The sequence below is a fragment of the Bos indicus genome, chromosome 4, assembly GCF_029378745.1.
Source record: "Bos indicus isolate NIAB-ARS_2022 breed Sahiwal x Tharparkar chromosome 4, NIAB-ARS_B.indTharparkar_mat_pri_1.0, whole genome shotgun sequence".
Taxonomy (NCBI): domain Eukaryota; kingdom Metazoa; phylum Chordata; class Mammalia; order Artiodactyla; family Bovidae; genus Bos; species Bos indicus.
This window is the reverse complement of record NC_091763.1, coordinates 2835677-2863436: the sequence shown is the minus strand read 5'-3', so window position 1 is coordinate 2863436 and position 27760 is coordinate 2835677.

The window sequence follows — 27760 nt, the reverse complement described above, 5'->3', positions numbered from 1 at the left end:
AATAAGTAGGAGTTAAATGTGAATCTGAACTTCCTTGGTGGCTCAGATGGGAAAGAATCTACCTGCAATGCAGGAGACCTGGGTTCTGAAGACCCCTCTGGAGGAGGACATGGAAACCTACTCCAGTATTCTTTCTGGGAGAATCCCATGGACAGAAGAGCCTGGATAGCTACAGTCCATGGGTTCACAAAGAGTCAGGCATAACTGAGAGACTAAGCACAGTACAAATGTGAATTTACTAGGAAATATTATTCTTCGTATTTTAAGGTTTTGATGTTGACATTAATTTGTGAACTCCCTCTTGTGATGTGATATTATGCTTTATTTCCAACTTTTTAATTTCCTATTTTATTAGGAAAAAGGTGTTCCAAACTTTGATTTAAAGTTATGCTTCTCCCCACTGGGCTTAGCATCCTTGGAATACATTTTCTGACACATCCATAGATTTTTTTGTTTTTGTTTTTAACTATAACTGGAAAACAATGTTTGTACTTATCTTGGTAAGATTCCTTATTTCAAGCTGACCCTATAATCAGCTTATTTTGAATATGAAGTTGCATGTGTTGCTGTTTGGTATGTGTGCAAGCTAACTCACTACAGTTGTGTTTTTGTTTGACTCTTTCAATCCTAAGGACTGTAGGCTGCCAGGCTCCTCTGTCCATGGGATTTTCCAGGCAATAATACTGGAGTGGATTGTCATGCCCTCTTCCAGGGGATCTTCCTGACCCAGGGATCGAACCCTCATCTGTTAAATCTCCTGCACTGTCAGGCAGGTTCTTTACCACTAGCACCACCTGGGAAATTCCTGTTGTCCAGCACTCCATAGGAATTTGCGAGCTACCTAAGGGTAGGAGAGATTGGAACATGAGGATAATATAGTATCTTTGCAAAGCAGACATATAGTTTTAAAAACAAAAGGCTAGATTTTTCTAAAATGGCTGCTTCTGCACACAAGCAACTCAATGGTACTTAGGGACTAAGGTATTTAAAGAGTCTTCTCAAATATTTATATTTCATAATTTTAGGGTATCATTCATTTCTAAACAAAGACCCAATTTTTGACTCAGAGACATGGCAAGCTTGGGAATTACTGTTATTATTTATTGGTCATTAAGTTTATATTCTCTGATACATAGCTTACTTTGCCCAGTTGTTAAGATAGTAGTTATGCCTTAAGAATGGAAAAGAAAGGCTTCCCTGGTAAGACAGTGGTTAAGAATCCACCTGTCAATGCAGGGAACATGGGTTCCATTCCTGGTCCAGGGAGATCCCTCATGCTATGGGGCAACTAAGACTCTGTGCTGCAACTACTGAAGCCTGTGCACCTAGAGCCATTGCAACAAGAGAAACCATTGCAGTGGGAAGCCCACACACCTCAAGGAAGAGAAGTCCCCACTAGTCTCAACTAGGGAAAGCCCATGCAGCAAAGAAGACCCAGGGCAATCAAAACTTAAAAAAAAAAAAGAGAGAGAGAGAGAGAAAGAATGGAAGAGAAAACTTGAGTTCAGAGAATATAAACAACTGAGATGGGTATTTATTTATTTTGGTTTGTTTTCTTCATCATCTTCACTGTAGCTAGAAGCAATCAGAGTTTCCACAGTCTTGCATTCAAGCCAAATGCATGGTTCAGTTCATTTCATTTGCTCAGTCATGTCCAACTCTTTGCAACCCTATGAACTGCAGCATGCCAGGCCTCCCTGTCTATCACCGACTCCCGGAGTTTACCCAAACTCATGTCCACTGAGTCAGTGATGCCATCCAACCATTTTATCCTCTGTCATCCCCTTCTCCTCCTGCCTTCAATCTTTCCCAACATCAGAGTCTTTTCAAAGGAGTCAGCTCTTCTCATCAGGTGGCTAAAATATTGGAGTTTCAGGTTCACCATCAGTCCTTCCAAAGAACACCCAGGACTGATTTCCTTTAGGATGGACTGGTTGGATCTCCTTGCATTCCAAAGGACTTCAAGAGTCTTCTCCAACACCACAGTTCAAAATCATCAATTCTTCTGTGCTCAGCTTTCTTTATAGTTCAACTCTCACATCCATGCATGACTACTGGAAAAACCATAGCCTTGACGAGACAGACTTTTGTTGACAAAGTAATATCTCTGCTTTTTAATATGCTGTATAGGTTGGTCATATAGAAAACTGGGCTGGTCAAAGTTGTGCTTTCTATAAACATTTCTTTCCATGCCTCCTATATCTTATTAAATTGTACCCAGGTCCTCTGTCTTCAAAACTTAATAAATAATAATGTTATAGATTTTCACTCTTCATGATCTGTTAGCTGCAATAAGTTTTGAAATAATTATTGCATATAAAATACACAGTTGCTAATTGACTAGTTAAATGTAGAAGTATTTAACAGGAGAAATTAGATGCATATAAAATTGTTGGAAATGAGGATGGACTCTTTTGGCTGAGTTCAATGACTGTTTTTTGTTCCACCCTGGAAAAGTCATTCCCCACCTATCACATTTGTCTGTTCTCTTCTGCAAAGAAGTTGTCATAAACTTCAACATGTATCTTGAATCTCTCCCCGATTGTATTCAACACATCGTTCTTGAGAATGTCTTTAGATTTGAAGTTTTAAATCCTTCTCAAAGTAGAGAAAGTTATTTTGAGAGGAGATTGGAAGCTATCTTTTTATAACCTGATTCTTCATCCAGAAAAATTTAAGCCAGGGTTCTAGAATTGAAGGCAGGGACAATGGTGAGCTTTTCTCTGATTAACAACCACATTCTTGGATTTTAGCACTCTGTGGGATTTTTTCTAATTTTCTCTCCTAATGTGGACCCATGGACTCAAGAGCTATAGCAAAGTAATTACAACCCCAGTAGTCCAGTGCATGATGTCCAAGGTAGGGTCATTTCCCCACTTGACCACACTAGGTGGGAAGAAGGGAGCACTCGACTCTGACAGACAGTGGGGAGCATGTCGTTGGGGACAGAATGAAAAACAATGATGTCCCTTCCTCCTGGGAAGGAAGTGTTGCACTCAGCTATTGAGAAGAGAGAACCTCTGTTCCTGGACACAACTGCCTGGAGTAAGTTTCCTACTCACTGAGCTAAAAAAAGATTAAGTTCACATACCACAGATTCTTGCCTTTTTAATGCATTTTCATAGATATTCTTGAATAGATGTTTCTCAGTTTGCTGTTTGCCCTTAAGGCCATTTCCAGAGGCTTTATTTTATTTATTTATTTATTATTATATATATACAAATATATATTTTTTATAAAATTATCTGGAGAATGGATCTGCAGAACTCTTCATGGTGTCCTGTTGGAAATAAATCTCATTCAATGGTTTATTAAATATGACAACAACATCACAAGCAACTATGTACATTAAATTAAAAATCTACCACCATGTTTTAACAGATACTACCAAGAAAGTGAGAAAAAAAAACATAGATGTATGAAAATATTTGCAAATCATATACTGATAAATGTCTAGTACCCATAATTTACCATGAGCTCTTACATCTCAAGAGTCTTTATACAACGCAAGTAAGAAGTAGACAAAGGACTTCAAAAAAAATCATTTTTCAAAGAATGTATACAAGTATCCATACATGAAAAATGATCAAGATCATCATTTATTAGGAAAATGGAAATCAAAATTATCGAGTTACCACTTCATGTATATAGGTAATTTCTAAAAACAGACAGAAAATAAACAAATGTTGACAATAATATGGAGAAATTGGAATCTTACCCACTGCTACTGGAAATATGAAATTGGAACAGCAGCTGTGAAAAACAGTCCTTGTTTCCTCAAAAAGTTAAACAATGAATACCATGTGATCCAGCCCTTCTGGAACTTGATATGAACCCCTCCCCCCAAATTAGGTATAGGTATTTAAACAAAAACTTGCACCTAAATAATTTTAGTAGCATTATTCATTAAGCCAAAGAGTGGAAGCAAACCAAATGTCCATCAACTTATGAATGGATCAACAACATGGATAATAATCATAGAAGAATATTGATTAGCCATAAAAGTAAATGATGTATTCATGATATAACATGGGTGAATCTTAGGCTAAGTGAAAAATTTCAGATACAGAAAGGCACTTTTTTTAAAATAATATTTACATGAAATGCAAAGAGCAGGCAATTAACAGAAAGCATTAGTATTTGTCAGGGAAAGGGGATGGAGATTGACTGCTTAATGGATATGAGGTGATGAAGTTGAACTGAAATTATATGGTGATGATGGCTGAAAACCATTGTGACTACACTAAATGAATAATACACTTTAAAATAGTTAAGACTGTGTACTTTGTGTTTGTGAATTGTACCTCAAGAAAAAAGAAATGAACAGAACCATGACCCCAAGCTTACTAGGTGAATTCAAGGTGTGTTACAGATCTATATGTGAAAAACAATATGATTAATATCTAAAATATAATTAGAAGAATACCATTAAGACATTAGGATAATGAAATATTTATTACACAGGAGAACATAATCAATAATTAAAAAGGATGACATAGGAAAGATTGTTTCCTCTCCATTAAGTACATTAAGTTCAAAATCAAATCACAATATAAAAAATATAATTTACAAAGCTCAAAAGAAAATATGACATGAACAGCAACTTGGAAAATAAGAATTTAAAATGTCCAATCAAATCATGAAGATAACTCAATATTACTAGTCATTATGAAAATTGTGAATTATAATTGAAATAAAATAGCACTACAGTTCAAGCAGAAAATTTGAAATTAAAAAAATTAAAAAAAATAAAACATTCTCTATGATCCACCTCCTAAAGTATTTGAAATAAAAACAAAATTAAACAAGTGGGACATGATTAAACTTAAAAGGAAGCTATAAGTAAAGTGAAAAGACAATGCTCAGAATGGGAGAAAATAATAGCAAATGAAACAACTGACAAAGGATTAATTTCCAAAATATACCATCTGCTCATACAAGTCAATACCAGAAAAACAAACAACCCAATAATAAAGGGAAAAATACCTAAACAGACATTTCTCCAAAGAAGATATACAGATGCGTAACAAACACATGAAGAGATGCTCAACATCACTCATTCTTAAAGAAATTAAAATAAATAAGATAGCACTTCACACCAGTCAGAACGGCCATCATCAAACAGTCTACAAACAATAAATGCTGGAGAGGGTGTGAAGAAAACAACACTCTTGCACTATTGGTGGAAATGTAAATTGATACAGCCACTATTGAAGACAGTATGGAGATTCCTTAAAAAACTAGGAATAAAACCACCATATAACCCAGCAATCTCACTCCTAGGCATATACCCTGAGGAAACAAAAATTGAAAAAAAAAAAAAAGACGCATGTATTCTGTTGTTCATTTCAGTACTATTTACAACAGCTAGAACCTAGATGTCCATCAACAGATGAATGGATAAAGAAATTGTGGTACATATACACAATGGATATTACTCAGCCATAAAATGAACACATTTGTGTCAGTTCTAATGAGGTGGATGAACCTAGAGCCTATTATACAGAGTGAAGTAAGTCAGAGAGAGAGAAAGATAAGTATCATATACTAATGCATATATACAGAATCTAGAAAAATGTTACTGAAAAATTTATTTACAGGGCAACAGTGGAGAAACAGACATAGAGAATAGACTTATGGACATGGGGAGAGGGGAGGAGAGGGTGAGATGTATGGAAGGAGTAACATGGAAACTTACATTACCATATGTAAAATAGATAGCCAAGGGTAATGTGCTGTTTGGCTCAGGAAACTCAACCAGGGGCTCTGTATCAACCTAGAGGGGTTGGATGGGGAAGGAGATGAAAGGGAGGTTCAAAAGGGAGGGGATATATGTATACCTATAAGTGATACATGTTGAGGTTTGATAGAAAACAGAAAGATTCTGTAAAGCAATTATATTTCACTTAAAAATAAAGTAATTAAAAAAATATGACACTTTTTTCCTGGGTTGTGGAGAATGGAGAAGCTGTTTCATCCCTAATTTTGCAGCTTGGAGACTAATTTCAAATTTATGACTTTATTTTCATACCTTCCAGTGAGCTGAGAACTGGGTCAAATTATAAAAAGAATCAAGTGTATGCAAGGAGAAATAAGTTTGTACTTACAGAGGATAGATGCTAATGGACATTTTTATGAAGAGTTCAGCCTGAATAATTGATAAATTGCCTGTGGAATATGAAACCACTGAAAGCCACAGAAATTGGAAAATATCTAAGAAATTGAAATGTTTTTCTCCACAGACCCCACTGGGTGGTCAGAAATGACTGGTAAGAACTGTAAGACTATGTGCACTATGATAGGAAAGTGGAACAGAAAACAGGTTAGAAGTACACGAACCTCCTCTATATCCATGCTTTCAATATCCACCATAGAGCAGGAAGCCTTAATCTGGGAGGAAGGCAGAAAACATCCCCATCCTTAGAGAACTCCTGAAAACTCCTGAAGCTAAGAAAGATGAAAACAGGGATAAACGACCCTTGATGGTGAAGCAGCAATACCACTGAGCCCAATAATACAGCCAAGGGTGGGACAGTATAACTGATGTCCACAGTCTGAGAATGAGGAATAAGATGTTTGCACAAAAATGAAATGGGAAGCACTGAAACATCTCATCGGAATGTATGACCACTCTACTATGCTTACACTTGTACTCAGTTGCTCTGTCATGTTCTACTCTTTGTGACCACATGGACTGTAGCCTGCAAGCCTCCTCTGTCGATGGGATTTTTCAGACAAGAATACTCAAGTGTGTTGCCATTTTCTCCTCCAGAGGATCTTTCCAATCCAGGGATTATACCGACATTTCCTGCATCTCTTGAATTGACTGGCAGATTTTTTACCACTGAGCCAACTGGGAAGCCCCCCCTATGACAAGAAGCTTGAATAACAAGTGACAGTAGAATACTTTTGGGAAAAAGACAGTAGAGGGACAGTAACAAGCAAAGAGATCTTCCTTCGGATACAGTGTAAAAAGAAAGACCTATAGATCAGGATTTATTTAACACTTTGGGAAACCAATCCTCACTCTAAATAAAAAGTAGTATTAATGGAACTTTCAAATTTTGATACACCAGGGATAATCATAGCAACATAAACCTCAAAGTCAGCCCAAGTCCTAACTAGATTAATTCAAACACTCAGGTCTGTCAGAAGGAAGTATGTGCACATTTTGAGATACAAAAGTGGTTTATTTCTATTTATATTGTCCTACACAAAAAGCCCAAGCTTTAACAACTATAACAACAACCAAAATGAGGCATGTAGGTAAGTTAGAAAACATACACTCATTGTGGTGGTTAATTTATGTGTCAATTTAACAGAGTCACTATGCTGAGATATTAGTTAAACATCATTGTGCTTGTATTTAAGAGGGTGTTTTGTTGAGATTAACATTTAAATTGAAGGAATATTAATAAGGAATATTTCCCTCCATTTAATGTGTGTGGACCTCAGCAAATCAGCAGAAGCACTAATTAGAAGATGACTGGTTTCCCCTGATCTAGAGGGAATTCTACCTTCAAATGCCTTCAGACTTGAACTTCAGCTCTTTGACTCTTCAGAACTCTGACTCTTCTCTGGTTCTCCAGTTCAGCAGCCTTTAAACTGTTGAGTTTTATACTTGGTAACCTCCATAAGCAAGTGAGTCAATTCCTTAAAATGAATCTTTCTCCTTATATAAAGACATATTAGCAGTTCTATATCCACGGAGAACTCTAATATATCCATAAAAGAAACAAACCAAAACTCAGAAGTAGATTCAAATATGACACTAATATTGAAACAATCTGCAAGGAATTGATCATGTTGTTCTGTCTACTAGTCCTGTCCAACTCTTTGAGACCCCATGGATTGCAGAATGCCTGACTTCCCTGTCCCTCACAATCTTCAGGAGTTTGTCCATTGAATTGGTGATGCCATCCAACCGTCTCATCCCCTGTCTCCCTGTTATCCTTCTGCCTTCAATCTTTACCAGCATCAAGGTCTTTTCCAATGAGTCAGCTGTTTGCATCAGGTAGCCAAAATGCTAGAGTTAAAGCAACAGTCCTTCCAATGAATTTTCAAGGTTGATTTTCTCTAAGATTGACTGGCTTGATCTCTTTGTTGTCCAAGCAACTCTTAAGAGTCTATAAGCAATTGTCTTCTAATTTCATGCCTGCAGTCACCATCCACAGTGATTTTAGAGCCCAATAAGAGGACATCTGTCACTGTTTCCACCTTTTCCCCTTCTTTTTGCCTGGGAGTGATGGGAGTGGATGTCAGGATCTTAGTTCTTTTTTTTTTTTTTAATATTGAGTTTTAAGCTGACTTTTTCACCCTATTCTTTTACCTTCATCAAGAGGCTCTTTAGTTTTTCTTTCCTTTCTGCCATTAAAGTGGTATCATCTGCATATCTGAGGTTCTTGATATTTCTCCTGCCTATCTCGATTCCAGCTTGTAGCTCATCCAGCTCTGCATTTCGTATGATGTGTGCTTTGTATAAATTAAATAAACAGGGTGACAATAAATAATCTTTTCATACATCTTTCTCAATTTTGAACCAGTCAGTTTTTCCATACAAGGTACTAACTGTTGCTTCTTGACCCACATACAGGCTTCTCAGGAGACAGGTAAGATGATCTGGTATTCCCATTTCTTTAAGAGCTTTCCATAGTTTGTTATGATCCACACAGTCAAAGGCTTTAGCATAGTTGACAAAACAGAGGTTTTTGTCAACAAAACTTTCCAACCTTGCAATGGTCCTTCCAATGAATTTTCAAGGTTGATTTTCTTTAAGATTGATTGGCTTGATCTCCTTGTCCAAGCAACTCTCATGAGTCTGGTGTTTTTCTGGAATGTTGGTGTTTTTCTGGAATTCCCTTGCTTTGATCCAGTGAATGTTGGCAACTTGAACTCTAATTCACCTTCCATCTCTAAAGCCAACTTGAACCTCTGGAAGTTCTCAGTTCATGTAATGCTAAAGTCTAGCTTGGAGGATTTTGAGCATAACCTTACTAGCATGGGAGATAAGTGCAATTGTCCAGTAGTTTGAACATTCTTTACTACACCCTTCTTGGATATTGGGATGAAGATTGACATTTTCTAGTCCCGTGGCCACTGGTGGGTTTTCCAAATTTGCTGACATATTGAGTCCAGCAGTTTAATAGTATAATCTTCTAAGATTTTAAATAGCTCTGCTGGAATTCCAATACCTCCACTAGTTTTATTGGCAACAGTGTTTCCTAAGGCCCACTTAACTTCACACTTTAGAAAATCTGGCTTGGGTGGGTGACCACACTATCATGATTATCCAGGTCATTAAGATCTTTTTTGGATAGTTATTCTGTACAAAATTTATCAGAACTTTGACCAAAATGTTAACAACTCCAAAGAAAAAGGTGAACAACATACAAGGTCAGGGAGTAATTTCAGCAGAGAAGTGGGAACTTCAACCAGAATAAAATAAAATCTTAATAAATAAAATCATAGTTACAAAAATTAGGACTCGTTTTTGTGAGTTGTTCATTGGTAGACAAGGCAGAGATATGGAAAGGACCAGCAATCTGAATATAGGTTAGGAGAAATTACCCAAAATAAAAGATAAAAAGTTTTCATCATTATCATCATCATTGTCAATGCCATCATTATCAGAATCAAATATTCTAGAGCTATGTGACAATATCAAACATTCTAACAAAGTTATAATTGAAATATGAGAAAAAGAAGAAAAAAGAAAGAATGGAATCCCCTGGTGGGTCAGTGGTTAAGACTCTGTACTCCTAGTGCAGAGATCCCGGGTTCAATCCTTAATCAGGAAACTAGATACCACATGCTGCAACTAACAGTCCATAAGCCATAAAGAAAAATCCCTCATGCCATAACTAAGGCCCCATACAGGCAAATAAATAAATAAATATTTTTTAAATGACTTAGAATTTTCTTTATGTTAAGACAAACATCAAACTCCAGATAAGAAACACATAGAATATCAAACAGAACAAATATGAAGCATTTCATCTTTAATTCTTTAAAAATTATTAACCTAGTATTATATGTCCATGAAAATCCCTTAATGCCGGCAGTGTTGATATTGTTGTTTAGTCTCTAAGTCGTGTCCAACTCTTTTGAAACCCATAGACTAGCCTTCTAGGCTCCTCTGTCCATGGAACTTTCCAGGCAAGAATACTGGAGTGGGTTGACATCTCCTTTTCCAGGGGATTTTTCTGACCCAAGGATACCACCTGGGTCTTCTGCATTGGCAGGTGTATGCTTTAATAGTGAGCCACCTCTGAAGCCCTAATGCCTATTATGTAATAAATATATTGAAATCAAGAAATGAAGAAAGAGATATTATACAAATACTAACAAGAATAAATATGAACATTTCTCTATTAATGTTAAGTAGAGTAGAATTTTGAACAAGCAATACTATCAGGGATAAAGAGAAATATTGCAAGTAATAAAAAGGTCAATTCTCAAGAACACATAATAATACTAATTGTGCCTGTAGCTAAGAACAGAGCTTCAAAATACATGAAGCAAAACATGACAGAAATGAAAAGTGAAATAGAAAATCCCACACTATTTGTAGACTTCAATGTTTTTCTCTTGGTAATTAGCAGAATTAGATACAAATTCAGTAAGATACATAAGGCATAAGTAATAGTATCTACCAACAAGACATCCAAATTAATAGCAAATACAATTTATTTAAAGTGCAAATGGAGCATTCACTAAGATCATATTCTGGGCCAGAAATATATCTTAACAAACTTAAAAGAATAGTCATCATACAAAGTATGCTCTCAGAGCAAAAAAATCAAAGATCAATAACAGAAGGATATTTTTAAACTTCAAATATTTGGAAATCACATATAACACTACTAAGTAACATATAAGTTAAAGATATGGGATATTTAAAAATATATATTTTGCAGTAGATAAAAATTAAAAATAAAGCATGTCCAAATTTAGGACACAGCTAAGGCTATGTTTTGAAGAATAGTTAACAGCATAAAGTGCTATAGCAAATACTGTTTTTCAACAATACAAGAGACAAATTTGCACATGAACATCACAAAATGACCAATTCCAAAATCAAATTGATTACATTCTTTGTACCTTAGGATGGAGAAGCTGTATACAGTCAGCATAAAACAAGATCTGGAGCTGACTGTGGCTCAGATCATCAGCTTCTCATAGAAATATTCAGGCTTATACTAAAGAAAATGGGGAAAGCCAGTAGGCCAAGACATGTATCACTTAAATCAAATTCCCTGTGATATGCAGTGTAGTCAATGGAGGGAGGAGGGAGGAGGGTTCAGGATGGGGAGCACGGATATACCTGTGGTGGATTCATTTTGATGTTTGGCAAAACTAATACAATATTGTAAAGTTTAAAAATAAAATAAAATTAAAAAAAAAAAAGAGAGAGAGAGATTAGATCCGGTAGACAGAATGCCTGAAGAACTATGGTGGAGGTCTATAATATTGTACAGAAGGCAGCAAATAAAACTATCCCAAAGGAAAAGAAAAGTAAGAAGGCAAAGTGGTTATCTGAGGAGGCCTTACAAATAGCTAAAGAAAGAAGAGATGTGAAAAGCAAGGGAGAAAATGAAAGGTATATCCAACTAAATGCAGATTTTCAAAGAATAGCTCAGAGAGACAAGAAGGCGTTATTATATGAACAGTGTATACAACTAAAAGAAAACAACAGAAGATGAAGGACTAAAAATCTCTTGAGGAAAATTGAAATATCAAGGGAAAATTTCCCCAAAAGATGGGCACAATAAAGGACAGAAACTATAGATATCTGGTAGACACTTAAAAGATCAAGAAAAGATGGAAATAATACATAGAAGAACTATACAAAAAATATCTCAATGAACCAGATAACTACAATGGTGTGGTCAGCCACCCAGAGCTAGACATTCTAGAGAGCGAAGTCAAGTGGGCCTTATGAAGCACTTGTTAGTATAGCCAATGAATGCAATGGAATTCCAGTAGAACTATTCAAAAACCCAAAGGATGATGCCATCAAAGGTTGCATTCAATACGTCAGCAAATCTGGAAGACCCAGCAGGGGCCACAGGACTGAAAAATCCTCATCCTAATTCCCAAGAAAAGTAGTACTAAAAAATGTGTTAACCATTGAACAATTGCACTCATCTCCCATGCTAGTAAGGTCATGGTTAAAATCTTGCATGCTATGCTTCTGCATTATGCAAGCCAGGAACTTCCAGATGTTTAAGCTGGGATTAGAAAAGGCAGAGGAACCAGTGATTAAATTGCCAACATCTGTTGGGTCACAGTGAAAGCAAAGGAATTTCAGAAAAGCTACTACCTCAGTTTCACGGATTATGCCAAAGCAATAGAATGTGTGGATCATGATAAACCATGGAAACTTAAAGAGATGGGAATACCAGACCATCTAACCTGTCTCCTATGAAACCTATATATGGGTCAAAATGCAACAGTTAGAACCCTGTATGGAAAAATTGATAGCCTCAAGATTGAGAAAGGAATACTACAGGGCTGTCTTCTGTCACCCTGTTTGTTTAATCTATATGCTGAGCACATCATGAGAAATGTGGAGCTGGATGAGTTACAAGTTGGAATCAAGATAGGTGGGAGAAACGTCAACAACCTCAGATATTCGGGGATGATACCACAGGAGGAGAGTGAAACAGCCGGCTTAAAATTAAATACTAAAAAGAAAAAAAATAATAAAACAAAACAAAAAACTAAAAAAAAAAAAAACAGATCATGACATCCAGCCCCATTATTTCATGGGAAATACAGGGGGGAAAGCTGGAAATGGTGACAGATTTTCTGTTCTTGGGCACAAAAATCAATGTAGATGGTGACTGCAGCCATAAAATCAGAAGAGATTTGTTTCTTGGCCAGGAAAGCTGTGACAAACCTAAACAGTGTGGTAAAAAGCAGAGACATTACCCTATAGACAAAAGTGCATATGGTCAAGTCTATGGTCTTCCCAGTGGTCACCAATGGTCGTGAGAGCTGGACCATAAAGAAGAGACTGTGGAAGAATTGATGCCTTCAAACTGTGGTGCTGGAGAATACTCTTGAGACTTTCTTGGACAACAAGGAGATCAAAGCAATCTTAAGGGAAATCAACCCTCAATACATGTTGGAAGGACTGATCCTGAAGCTGAAACTCCAGTATTTTGGTCATCTGATGTGAAAAGCTGACTCATTGGAAAAGTCCCTGATGTTGGGAAAGTTTGAATGTAGAAGGAGAAGAGGGAATTAGAGGATAGGATGGCTGGATGGCATCACTGATGCTATGGACATGAACCTGGGCAAACTTCGGGCGATGAGGGACAGAGAGGCCTACCATGCTGCAGTCCATGGGGTCACAAAGAGTCAGACATGACTGGGTGACTGAACAACAACAATGAAGTGTTTTATTAGCAAAGCATTTTCTCAGATCAATAGCATAAACATCTTTACTAAGAAACTAGAAAAAATAAGAACAAAATAAAATCAAATAAGCACCAAAAAGTAAATTACAAAAATGAAACAAATTCTTACGTATGGAAAAAAAGAGTAATAAATTCTTTTCACAAACAAGCCTGACTTGCAAGAAAAAAAAATTCTAGTTGCACTTGCATTTTATATAGTGATTAGTGAAGAATTTATTCTAAAGACATGAGAGAAGTGTATAGAAGATCTGAGAAAACTTTAAGGATTTTCTTTCACCTCGGTAACCATGTGTGCAACTATGCATGTTTTTGTGTGTGTGGATAAGTTGAATTATCTTTGCACATTTTGTTTACTATTGCATGTAAGAAATCAACAAACCATAGGAAATATTCCTAGTAATTAGTTATGGAGTTTCTAATATTTGCCTTTTTCACACCTAATTTCTTTATTAGTATTTTTTAAACCACAATCTGTGTTATTTTTGAAGATTCTTTAGGGAATGGTGGAAGACAGAATAAAAAAGATCATTTTGTACTTTAGATAAATAGATTTGAGTCTAATTTTTGTAGATTAAATAGTGGCATAGCAAAATAATTGCCCATGACTTTAAAATTGATAATCAACTCACTTTGAGTTGGAGAGATTATTCTGCATGAGTAGGCCCAATATAATCACAAGGTTTCCTATGAGTGGAAGAGGGAGATGGGAGAGAAATACTTGGCCCAACTTTGGTGACTTTTTCAAAGAAGAATGAGCCTTGAGCCAAGGATCTCATGCTGGAAAAATTAAGGAAATGCATTCTTCCATAAAACCTTGTGAAGAGGCTGCAGCCCTATAAAGAAGGGTTGCAGTCCTTGTGCTAATCTCAGTTTTACCCCTATATCAGACTCTGACCTCCATAAGGTAAGACAATAAAACTGCTTTGTATAAATCATTGTTTGCTGTAACTAGTTACAGCAGCAACAGTAAGTTAATATCCTAATCTTATCACAAGATAGGTGGCTAATTTATCACTGGTCCAAAAACTTCAACTCTCTTGTCTCTTTGGTTGGATATTTGACACTGCAGGCATGCATATGATTTCTATTCATGTGTGTATGGAGGAGTGTAGCCAATTCACACAAAAATAGTGTAGATGAAAGGCATACATTCATTTATACTTAGATTTAATTTAATATTTTAAAAGCAAATACAATTAAAAGATTATTTACTTTGAAGATACCATGAAATGAACAATAATGGCATAAGAACTTACTTTTTTAAAATTTATGTTATAGGCTCAATAAGGATGTGATCATGAAAAAGAACAAGAATAAATGAAGGTGAAAATTTAGGGAGGGGGAAAGACAGCTTAAGCTATAAAACTGTGCATAACTTGTGAGCATTTAGGACATTGATTGATGAACTGAAAAGCTTCTGGCTTAGCAGGAGTATAAAATGAGAGCAGCTGAGCTTTGCAAATTTGTAATTTTCTTGTAGAAAAACAGGGGAAAAGACATCTCAGCATAATAAGAAGACTGATCATTTAAAGACTTGAGACGTGATCCATTTGTCCTTGTAATTTGAAAGCTAATTCAAATACTGATCTGATATATTGTGTTAACAATCATTGCTAATTATCATAGCACACCTAGCATTTTTCTACTAAAATATTCAGTAATTTTTGGACTTTCTCTTTACAAACCAGATAAGGTTTAATTTCAACCTTAGAATAGTTTCCTCTGAGAAAATTTCCCCCCTTACACTTCTGGAACAGGATTTTGTTGAGACCTATATGCTGTCATCTCAGAGAATATGTTAAATGCATTTGGCATTGGAATATCAGTGAACAGCTTTAACTCATCAATTTTGCTAAATTTCCTCCCTCTCCAATTATATCTTCTCATACATTTCCCATGAAGGTTATCTTTACCATGAAGGTTAGTGCCTTCTGATACTTCTCTACTGTCATCTATGCAATTCAATATTTGAAAAAAAAATCAACTCCCATTGACTCCATCATAGATATTCATAGCTGAAGTTCATAAATGATAATTATTATGACAATGGGTCCATATTGTTTTCAAAATATGCAATGATTATCTGTGTACTTGATTGATTGGTTTTATTACTGAATCTCATTATAATTTTTTGTTCCATATCAAAATACATACACTGCTTTTTCATTTTACTTACTCAATTATTGATATCAACAGGAAGATGACAGGATACATAATTTGGAAATATATATGGGACAGTTACAGAATTATGTGCAGAACTAGAAATGAAAATTTTGGTTTTTCAATACTCTATGGACATGGTATATTTCTCTATCTATTTGTGTCATCTTTGATTTACTTCATCATGTTTTATATCTTTCTATATATAGGTCTTTTGTTTCCTTAGGTAGAGTTATTCTTAAGTATATTATTCTTTTTATTACAATGGTGAATGGAATTGTATCCTTAATTTCTCTTTCTGTTTTCTCATTGTTAGTGTATAGGAATGCAAGGGATTTCTGCGTGTTAATTTTATATCCTGCAACTTTACTATATTCATTGATTAGCTCTAGTAATTTTCTAGTGATGTCTTTAGGGTTTTCTACTTAGAGGATCATGTCATCTGCAAACAGTGAAAGTTTTATTTCTTCTGTTCCAATCTGAATTTCTTTTATTCCTTTTTCTTCTCTGATTGCTGTGCCTAAAACTTCTAAAACTATGTTGAATAATAGTGGTGAGAATGAGCATCCTTGTCTTGTTCCTGACTTTAGGGGAAATGCTTTCAATTTTTCACCATTGAGGATAATGTTTGCTTAGGGTTTACAATATATGGCTTTCATTATGTTGTGGTATATTCCTTCTATCCCTGCTTTCTGGAGGGTTTTTATCATAAATGATGTTGAATTTTGTCCAAGGCTTTCTCTGCGTCTATTGAGATAATCATATGGTTTTTATATTACAATTTGTTAATGTGGTATATCACATTATTGAAGAATCCTTGCGTTCCTGGGATAAAGCCCACCTTGCCATGATGTATGACCTTTTTAATATGCTGTTGGATTCTGTTTGCCAGAATTTTGTTAAGGATTTTTGCAGCTATTATCATCAAAAATACTGGCCTGTAGTTTTCTTTTTTTATGGCGTTTTTGTCTGGTTTTGGTATTAGGGTGATGGTAGCATCATAGAATGAGTTTGGCAGTTTACATTCCTCTGTAATTTTCTGGAAGAGTTTGAGTAGGATAGGTGTTAGCTCTTCTCTAAATTTTTGGTAGAATTCAGCTATGAAGCCGTCTGGTCCTGGGCTTTTGTTTGTTGGAAGATTACTGATTACGGTTTCTATTTCCGTGCTGGGGATGGGTCTGTTAAGATTTTCTATTTCTGTTTTGTTTGGTGGACATTTATCCTGTTCCTTTACCTGCCAGGTATTCCTCTGTCTCTTCGTCTTGTTTATATTGCTGAGTTTGGGGTGTCCTTTTCCTGGTTCCATTTTGGAAAGTTATAGTTTTCTAAGAATTTTTCCATTTCTTCCAAGTTGTCCATTTTATTGGCATATATTTACTGATAGAAGTCGCTTATGATCCTTTGTATTTCTGTGTTGTCTGTAGTGATTTAACTTATATGCAGAGTACATCATGAGAAACACTGGACTGGAAGAAACACAAGCTGGAATCAAGATTGACGGGAGAAATCTCAATAACCTCAGATATGCAGATGACACTATCCTTAGGGCAGAAAGTGAAGAGGAACTAAAAAGCCTCTTGATGAAAGTGAAAGTGGAGAGTGAAAAAGTTGGCTTCAAGCTCAACATTCAGAAAACAAAGATCATGGCATCCGGTTCCATCACTTCATGGGAAATAGATGGGGAAACAGTGGAAACAGTGTCAGACTTTATTTTGGGGGGCTCCAAAATCACTGCAGATGGTGATTTCAGCCATGAAATTAAAAGACGCTTACTCCTTGGAAGGAAAGTTATGACCAACCTAGATAGCATATTCAAAAGCAGAGACACTACTTTGCCAACAATGGTTCGTCTAGTCAAGGCTATGGTTTTTCCTGTGGTCATGTATGGATGTGAGAGTTGGACTGTGAAGAAGGCTGAGTGCTGAAGAATTGATGCTTTTGAACTGTGGTGTTGGGGAAGACTCTTGAGAGTCCCTTGGACTGCAAGGAGATCCAACCAGTCCATTCTGAAGGAGGTCAGTCCTGGGATTTCTTTGGAAGGAATGATGCTAAAGCTGAAGCTCCAGTACTTTGGCCACCTCATGTGAAGAGTTGACTCATTGGAAAAGACTCTGATGCTGGGAGGGATTGGGGGCAAGAGGAGAAGGGGACGACAGAGGATGAGATGGCTGGATGGCATCACTGACTCGATGGACGTGAGTCTGAGTGAACTCCAGGAGTTGGTGATGGACATGGAGGCCTGGCGTGCTGCGATTCATGGGGTCACAAAGTGTCGGACACAACTGAGTGACTGATCTGATCTGTAGTGATTGCTCCATTTTACTTCTAATTTTGTTGATTTGATTCTTCTCCTTTTTTTCCTTGATGAGTCTGGCTAATGATTTGTCTCTTTTATTTATCTTCCAAATGAACCAGCTTTTGCCTTTGTTGATTTTTGCTATGGTCTTCTTTGTTTGTTTTTCACTTATTTCTGCCCTAAATTTTATGATTTCTTTCCTTCTACTAATCCTGGGGTTCTTCATTTCTTGTTTTTGTAGTTGCTTTAGGTGTAGGGTTAGGTTATTTATTTGATTTTTCTCCTGTTTCTTGAGTTAAGCTTGTATTGCTATGAACTGAATTCCATAGGTTTTGGGTTGTTGTGTTTTCATTCATTTCTATGCACATTTTGATTTCTTTTTTGATTTCTTCTGTGATTTGTTGGTTATTCATAAGCGTGTTGTTTAGTGTATTTAATAATTTTGTATATTTGTTTTCTTTCTTTTTTTTTCCTTTCCTGTAGTTGACATCTAATCTTACTGGATTGTGATCAAGAAAATAGGCTTGAGATGATTTCAAATTTTTTGAATTTACCAAGGCTAGATTTATGGCCCAGGATGTGATCTATCCTGGAGAGATTCTGTGTGCACTTGAGAAAAAGTTAAATTCATTGTTCTGTGGTGTAGTGTTCTATAGATATCAATTAGGTGTCACTGGTACATTGTATCATTTAAAGTTTGTCTTTCCTTGCTAATTTTCTGTTTAGCTGATCTATCCATAGGTGTGAGTGAGGTATTAAAGTCTCCCACTATTATTGTGTTATTGTTAATTTCCCCTTTCATCCTTGTTAGCATTTGCCTTACATATTCCAGTGCTCCTATGTTGGATGCATATATATTTTTAATTTTTATATCTTTTTCTTGGATTGGTCCTTTGGTCATTATGTAGTGTCCTTATTTGTCTCTTTTCACAGACTTTGTTTTAAAATCTTATTTATCTGATATGAGTATTGCTACTTCTACTTTCTTTTGGTCTCTATTTGCATGAAATATCTTTTTCCAGCCCTTCAGTTTCAGTCTGTATGTGTCCCTTGTTTTGATGTGTGTCTCTTGTAGACAGCGTATGTATTGGTCTTGTTTTGATATCCAATCAGCCAGGTTTTGTCTTTTGGTTGGGGCATTCAACCTATTTACATTTAAGGTAATTATTGATAAGTGTGAGCCCATTGCCATTTACTTTGTTGTTTGGGGTTCGAGTTTGTACACCTTTTCTGTTTCCTGTCTAGAGAAAATCCTTTAGCATTTGTTGGAGAGCTGGTTTGGTGGCGCTGAATTCTCTGAGCTTTTGCTTGTCTGTAAAGCTTTTGATTTCTCCTTCATATTTGAATGAGATCCTTGCTGGGTATAGTAATCTGGATTGCACTTTTTCTCTTTCATCACTTTAAGTAAGTCCTGCCAGTCCCTTCTGGGCTGAAGAGTTTCTGTTAAAAGATCAACTGTTATCCTTATGGGAATTCCCTTATGCGCTTTTGTTGTTTTTCCCTTGCTGCTTTTAGCATTTGGTCTTTGTGTTTGATCTTCATTAATTTACGTAATATGTGTCTTAGGGTGTTTCACCTTGGGTTTATCCTGTTTGGGACCCTCTGGGTTTCTTGGACATGGGTGGCTCTTTCCTTCCCCATTTTTGGGAAGTTTTCAACTATGATCTCCTCAAATATTTTCTCATGACATTTCTTTTTATCGTCTTCTTCTGGGACTCCTATGATTCAAATATTGGGGCATTTAACATTGTCCCAGAGAACTCTGAGGTTGTCCTCATTTCTTTTAATTCTTTTTTCCTTTTTCCTCTCTGCTTTACTTATTCCCACCATTCTATTTGCCACCTCACTTATCCTATCTTCTGGCTCAGTTATTCTACTGTTCATTCCCTCCAGAGTGCTTTTGATCTCAGTTATTGCATTATTCATTGTTGAGTCACTCTTTTTTAATTTTTTCTAGGTCCTTGTTAAACATTTCTTGCATCTTCTGAATCCTTGTCTCCAGTCTATTTATCTGTAACTCCATTTTGTTTTCAAGATTTTGGATCATTTTTATTATCATTATTCTGAACTCTTGTTCAGGTACACTCTCTATCTCCTCCTCTTTTGTTTGTTTTGGTGGGCATTTATCATGTTCCTTTACCTGCTGAATTTTTTCTCTGCCTTTTCTTTTTGTTGAGATTGCTGTGTTTTGGGGGTGGCCTTTCTGTATGCTGGAGGTTTGTGGTTCCTCTTTATTGTGGAGTTTCCTCCCTGTAGGTGAGGTTACATGAGTGGCCTGTCAAGCTTTCGTGGTTAAGGGAGCTTGCCTCAGAGTTCTTGCGAGTGGAGCTGCATCTCTTCTCTCTGGAGCGCAATGAAGTGTTCAGTAGTGAGTATTGAGGTGTCTATGGGTTTGGCGTGATTTTTGGCTGCCTGTATTTAATGCTAAGGGCTATGTCCCTGCATTGGTGGAGAATTAGCTTGGTATGTCTTGTTTTGAACCTTGTTGGCTCTTGGGTGGAGCTTGGTTTCAGTGTAGGTATGGAGGTTTTTGGATGAGCTCTTGTTGATTAATATTCCCTGGAGTCAGGAGTTTTATGGTATTCCCAAGTTTTGGATTTAAGCCTCCTGCCTCTGGCTTGCAGTCTTATTCTTACAGTAGCCTCAAGATTTCTCCATCCATACAGCACAGATGATAAAACATCTAAGTTAATGGTGAAAAGATTATCCACTTGGATTATCCACCTCTTTTTGCCTAGAGAGGTTCATAGTTACATGGAGAAGAGAGGAGGGAGAAGGGAGATAGAGGTGACCAGAAGGAGAAGAGTGGGAATCAAAAGGGCCGAGAGCAATCTAGCCAGTAATCACTTCCCTAAGTGTTCTCTACAGCCTGGAACACTCAGAGAAGTTCACAGAGTTACATAGAGAAGAGAAGAAGGAGGAGGGAGCTAGAGGTGACCAGGAGGAGAAGAGGAGAAGTCAAAAGGAGGGAGACCAATCTAGCCAGTAAACAGTTCCCTAAGTGTTCTCCACAGCCCAGAACACCCAAAGGGATTCATAAAGTTAGGCAGAGAAGAGAAGGGGGAGGGAGGAGATAGAGGTGATCTGGGGGAGATAAAAGAGAGTCAAAAGAGGAGAGAGCAATCAAGCCAGTAATCTCACTTGTAGGTAAAAATGAGTACTGAAGATTGGATTCTTAAAGGTACAAAATTGATAACAAATACCCAAAATCAAAGATTAAAAATCTAGAGTAGAGCTTAGACTCTAAAAAATACAATATTAAAAAAAATATGAATATTATAATAGCATATATATATATATGAAATTTTCTTTTAAAATAGGGTATTTTTGCAAGTTAATAGTAGGTTATAAAAATGAAAATTAAAGGAGTAATAAAGAACTTAAAAGTTTTTTAAAAATTTAAAAATGATAATAGTAAAATACATCTAGGAATTTCTCTAGAGCTATTGAGGGTAGTGTGGGTGTCAATTCAGTTTCAGATAGTTCCTTGTTCCAGCTTATATTTCTCAAGGTCTATAGGCCCCTTCCAATATAGTCAATGCTAACTACAGTGTTTTAATCTGTTGCACCTGTCATTTCCAAAGTGGTTCCCTCTTCTTTATTTATTTTCTTTCCTTTGTTTGCAAGTCTCTTCAGTGTCTAATTTTCTCCGACTCAAGGAGCCAAAGGTGATCACTTATTTAGGCTCACTTGTTCAGTTGTGCTGTGGGATGGGAGGAACACTGCAAACAAATATCACTGGCATGCATGGGGAGTGCTCACAGTGTCTGGGCCACATTGGGTGCCCCACTCATGGTCACACTTTCCCAGTGTACAGTGCTCAGGCTCCAGGTTGCTCTGCAGGGGAACTGTCCAGTGCAGGCCCTGGGTTGAATGCACTTCCCAGGTCTCAGCCACTCAGGTTCAGGTTCTCAGGTCTCCACAAAAGCACAGACCTGGTTGGGCCTGTGTTTTGTGCTCTTCCCAGGTCCAAGCAGGTGCTTGGCGAGTGCACTGTCCCAGGTGGGAGGTGCATCTTATCACCTCCTGGTCCCAGCCATTTGATTTCCTGGATGTGCAGTGAGAGCACAATCTCAGGTGTGCCATGTGTCTCCTCTAGGGAGCTGATCTCAGGCTGCAACCCTCCTGGCAGATGTCAACTGTCCAAATTCCCAGGCCGACTTGGTTAGCAACTGAGAGCCTGCTCACAATTTGATGGAGGATGCCTCTTTGGGGCTGAGATTGCCCCTTGCCTTCCATTTCTGGCTGTTGCCCACCTGCCTCTCTGCCTTCAGCAAAGGAGGGGCTGGTTCCCAGCCGGCTAGCTCTCCTCTGGTGTTCGCTCAGTCCTTTGTTCTGTGAGCAGGCCAGGCTGTGCTTTCAGTTCAGTCAGTTCAGTTGCTCAGTCATGTCAGACTCTTTGCAACCCCATGAATTTCAGCACACCAGGCCTCCCTGTCCATCACCAAATACTGGAGTTTACTCAAACTCATATCTATTGAGTTGGTGATGCCATCCCAACCATCTCATCCTTTGTCTTCCCCTTCTTCTCTCACTTTCAAACTTTCCCAGCATCAAAGTGTAAGTGAAAGTCGCTCAGTCTTGTCCGACTCTTTGCGACTCCATGGGCTGTATCCATGGAATTCTCCAGGCCAGAATACTGGAGTGGGTAGCCTTTCCCTTCTCCAGGGGATCTTCCCAACCCAAGGATCAAACCCAGGTTTCCCACACTGCACATGGATTCTTTACCAGCTAAGCCACAAGGGAAGCCCCAAAATACTGGAGCGGGTAGCCTATCCCTTCTCTGGTGGGTCTTCCAAACCCAGGAATCAAACCGGGGTCTCCTTCATTGCAGGTGGATTTTTTACCAACTGAGCTATGAGGTAAGCCCAGCATTAGGGTCTTTGCAAATCAGCTCTTTGCATCAGGTGGCCAAACTATTGGAGTTTCAGGTTCAACATCAGTATTTCCAAGGTACATTCAGGACTGATTTCCTTTATGATGGACTGTTTGAATCTCCTTTAAGTCCAAGGAACTCTCAAAAGTCTTCTCCAGCACCTTAGTTCAAAAGCATCACTTCTTCGGTGCTGAGCTTTCTTCATAGTCCAACTCTCACATCCATACATGACCACTGGAAAAACCATAGCCTTGACTAGACAGACCCTTGTTGGCACAATAATGTCTCTGCCCTTTAATATGCTATTTGGGTTGGTCATAACTTTTCTTCCAAGGAGTAAGCATCTTTTTATTTCATGGCTGCAGTCACCATCTGTGGTGATTTTGGAGCCCCCCAAAATAAAGTCTGCCACTGTTTCCCCATCTATTTGCCATGAAGTGATGGGACCGGATGCCATGATCTTTATTTTCTGAATGTTGAGCTTTAAGGCAACTTTTTCACTCTCCTCTTTCACTTTGATCAAGAGGTTCTTTAGGTCTTCACTTTCTGGCTTAAGGGTGGTTTCATTTGCATATTTGAGGTATTGAGATATATGTGTATATATATACACATACATATACATACATACTTTTTCCTCCTGGTTATGTTGCCCTCTGAGATTCCAAAACTCCCCACAGACCCACCGGTGAGAGGGTTTTCTGGTGTTTGGAAACTTCTCCTCCTTCACGACTCCATCCCTGGGACACGTCTCTGTCCCTGACTTTTTTGTCTCGCTCTCTTTTTTTTTAATAGAGAATGGGCTGCCTTTCTGGGTGTCTAGTGTGCTCAGCCAGAATTCAGAAGTTGTTTTGTAGAATTTGCTCAGCATTCAAACGATCCTTTGAAGAATTTGTGGGGGAGAAAGTGGTCTCCCCATCCTGTTCCCTTGCCATCTTAGGACTGCCCTCCCATACATTTGCTTTTAAACAACTTCCTTAAATTATTTCTCTTGTTTCCTATAAATTTTTAGGTTGATCTTGAATTTTCATTTTATGAAAATATGACAATATAAATTTCCATACTTATGCCAACTTTAATACTAATACATATACCTTTAGTTTACCATTGAATATTTTAGTTGATATTAATTTCTGCTGGCATGATAATAAATTTATTTTATGGTTTCCTTCTGTAAATTAATGTCTTATATGTACTTGTCTGTCTCTAGCTAGATGTTTGTTTCTCTCTTATGTACACACTTGTATGTAAAATATCATGTGCCTTATAATTTTTAGATTCTTAAAACACACGAATACATTTTTAAATGTATTTTTAACTGGATGATGATTATTTACAAGGTTGTGCTGATTCTGCCTAACTTTTGAATAAGTATATTTTCATGCATTAGAGATCCATATTTACTTTTAATTTGAACTAATAATATGATTATTTATACAATTTGATTACCTGATTTGTAATCATACTTTTTACCTAAGGTAGAAATTTGGTTAATTATTCTCTTCTTTTCCATTAATGTTTCAAATATTTTTGGAGGTTACTTTTATTTGGCATTGGTATCAATGTTTATAAGTTATTTATATACTACATATTTACTTTTTCTTCAGTATATATTGCATTTCATAATTACTGCTATATTATATTGGTAGAAGAATTAGTAAAAATTTCATTATTTCTCCATTTTGTCACATTGCAAGAAAAAAATTTACTTGATTCTTGAAAGTTTCAAAGAAATTTTTCATAAAATCATTTGAATCTATATTTTTCAAGTGTATATATTTATGCTTTGTTGCTTCTATGAATTTCTTTCAACTTGGGTATTTTTTTAACTCCATTTAAACAATCCTAGATAATATGTACTTTATATCTATTCTGTTTCATATAATGACATGGATTTGTATAACTTTACATGAAAATTATAGTGCCTACACTTTTTTCTCCTCTGGGTATTGATGTGTGTGTGTTTTTTTTTTTTTTTTGTCCCTATTTCAAATAACTAAAGTTTTTTTTTTCTTTTTTTCCCCTCCCTAGACTACACATTTTCAGTCTTAGAAGTATTAAAGTTTAGGAACAAATCATTCTTTGTTGGGGCTGCTACTGATATTTAGCTTGACCACCACCACCTTCTGAATTTCATACCCTCTACCCCAGTCTTGACAATTCCAAATATCTCTAGATGTTGCCTAATGTCCCTGGGATAAAATGTCCACCAGAGGAAAACCACAGTTCTTGATATTTAGCAACTGTTGCTTTTATGTTATATAAAATTTTTCTTATATCTAAGCTTTTATTTTGTGTTTACATTCCTAATTTATTGCATCAAGGACAGAGTTTATTTTCTGCTTCATTAGATTTTTACAAGAATCAATTAATATTTTCTGATGAACTAATGCATGGATAATTCTGTAGATTTTACTTGTGTTTAAAGATGTGCATTTTCAAATTTCAGGAGATTTAAATATGCATTTATCTAATTAGAAAACATGGCTAACTACAAAATTCTGATACTTTTTTATTCTGACATTTATTGCTTTTGAGACTTCTCTCTTGCATTTCTTAAAAAAATAATCTTGACATATAACCATCTTCCATTATTGATAATTATATTTTGGTTGCTATATAGTTTTTATTTGGAATTCAAAATATTAGTCTAGTAAAGTGACTGCTCAGAGAAGGCAATGGCACCCCACTCCGGTGCTCTTGCCTGGAAAATCCCATGGATGGAGGAGCCTGGTGGGCTATGGTCCATGGGGTCTCACAGAGTCGGACATAACTGGGCTACTTCACTTTCACGTTTCACTTTCATGCACTGGAGAAGGAAATGGCAACCTGCTCCAGTGTTCTTGCCTGGAGAATCCCAGGGACGGGGGAGCCTGGTGGGCTGCCATCTATGGGGTCATACAGAGTCGGAAACAACTGAAGCGACTTAGCAATAGCAGCAAAGTGACTGCTTATTATTTCACTTAGTATTTTTTTTAAATTTTACCTATTAACTTTTATGATACTTACATCCAATACTTTGGCCAGTTGATGTGAAGAACTGACTCATTGGAAAAAACCCTGATGCTGGGAAAGACTGAAGGCAGGAGAAGGGGATGACATAAGATGTGATGGTTGGATGGCATCACCAACTTGATGGACATGAGTTTGAGCAAGATCCAGGATTGATGATGGACAGGGAAACCTGGCATGCTGCAGTCTATGGGTCACAAAGAGTCAGACATGACTGAGCAGCTGAACTGAACTGAACTGAACTGATATTATTCCTATGTACTGAATATTTTATTTTTTTACTATAAGGATTTTTTAACCCACAGACTTTTTTAAGTTCTAGATTATTAAGTAGTTTATTAAATGTTATGATTAAATATCTACTTTTACTCTTTTCATATTATAAATTAATCAATCCTAAGTTCTTATAATGCATATCCTATGAAAAGCACTATATGGTGGTGGGCTAATATGATAACTTATAAAAGAACAAAAATTTAGACCCTTTATTCAGACAATAATGCCAACCCGAATTAAAACAGGGTTTCATAACAAAATGAATTCAGAAAACTACCTTTAAATAAAAACATAAGGGTGTATATAAGTTTTTGCAGTTACAGAACTCTATCAGCATGATTTCAAATGCAGACACCAAAATAGATTGAGAGATATAATTAAATTTAAAAATACATTAATTATAGTGGCATAATTAATTAGCAAGCATATAATAAACATGGATGAGTATAGCAAAATGTTTATTTGTAATATCACTGGTTAATATTCTTATTTTAGTCATTGTAAAGTGGGAAAATCTGGTCTTAAGTACAGGCCATCTACTGCCAGTTTCCAAACAGAGACACAAACAGTTCAACATGGTCCAATAATCATGGGAAGATGCTCAGCTACACTTGAAATCATACAAATTAAAATTGCACCTATGTCTCATCTATAAAAATGAAAATTAAAGGTCATGACAGCAGATATTCAGATATTGCACCTTACTATGCATTAATTTAATGAATGCATAATTAACTGAGGTAGTACCTATTCTCAATATCTCATCATTTTTTCACAAATCTATTAAATAAGACAAATAACATTTTAACTTAATTTTTAATTTTGCCAAATAGTATTTTTCAGCAGATGGTTTATTCTAGCAAATTTCATGTTCACACTGTGCTATGCTTTTATGAGTTCCAGCTGCTAACAGATAATATTTCACTGCTGAATCTATCATGTGCCGTATAATTGCTCATTATGTGCCTTCAAACACCAGCAATATAGTTATTTTCTACTTGAAGCAAATTAAAATCTTATCACCATTTAAAAAATCTACAGTTCTCTTCTGTTTAATTATTTTAAGCTTGTATTTTTCTTTGTAAATTTTTTAGAGTTACTCTATCAAGAGCAAGAACTCAAGCTTATTTTATTTATATTTTTCCTCTATGAACTTTGAAGGTGGGTTAATAGTTTCATTTCTGAGGAAACACTCTTTCATAGCAGTCTTACCAGATTGAGAAAACTCTTTTTTTTAACCTATTTTTTAATATAAATTTATTTATTTTAATTGTAGACTAATTACTTTATAATATTGTATTGGTTTTGCCATACATCAACATGAATCTGCCACAGGTGTACACATGTTCCCCATCCTGAATCCCCCTCCCACCTCCCTCCCCATACCATCCCTCTATGTCATCCCAGTGCACCAGCCCCGAGCATCCTATATCATGCATCGAACCTGGACTGACGACTCATTTCACATATGATATTATACATGTTTCAATGCACTTCTCCCAAATCATCCCACCCTCACCCTCTCCCACAGAGTCTAAAAGACCTTTCTATACACTTTATGTTTAGATATGAGAGCAGGAGTGACAAAATCTTCCAACTTCATGAATGTTGTGAAATAAATGAATATCTGTCTAGGTTGTGTTAGTGGCAACTGTTTGACACTCAGTGGACTAGTTTGTTGATTGGTCTTTTTTTTTTTTTTTTTTCCTTTCCTGGAAT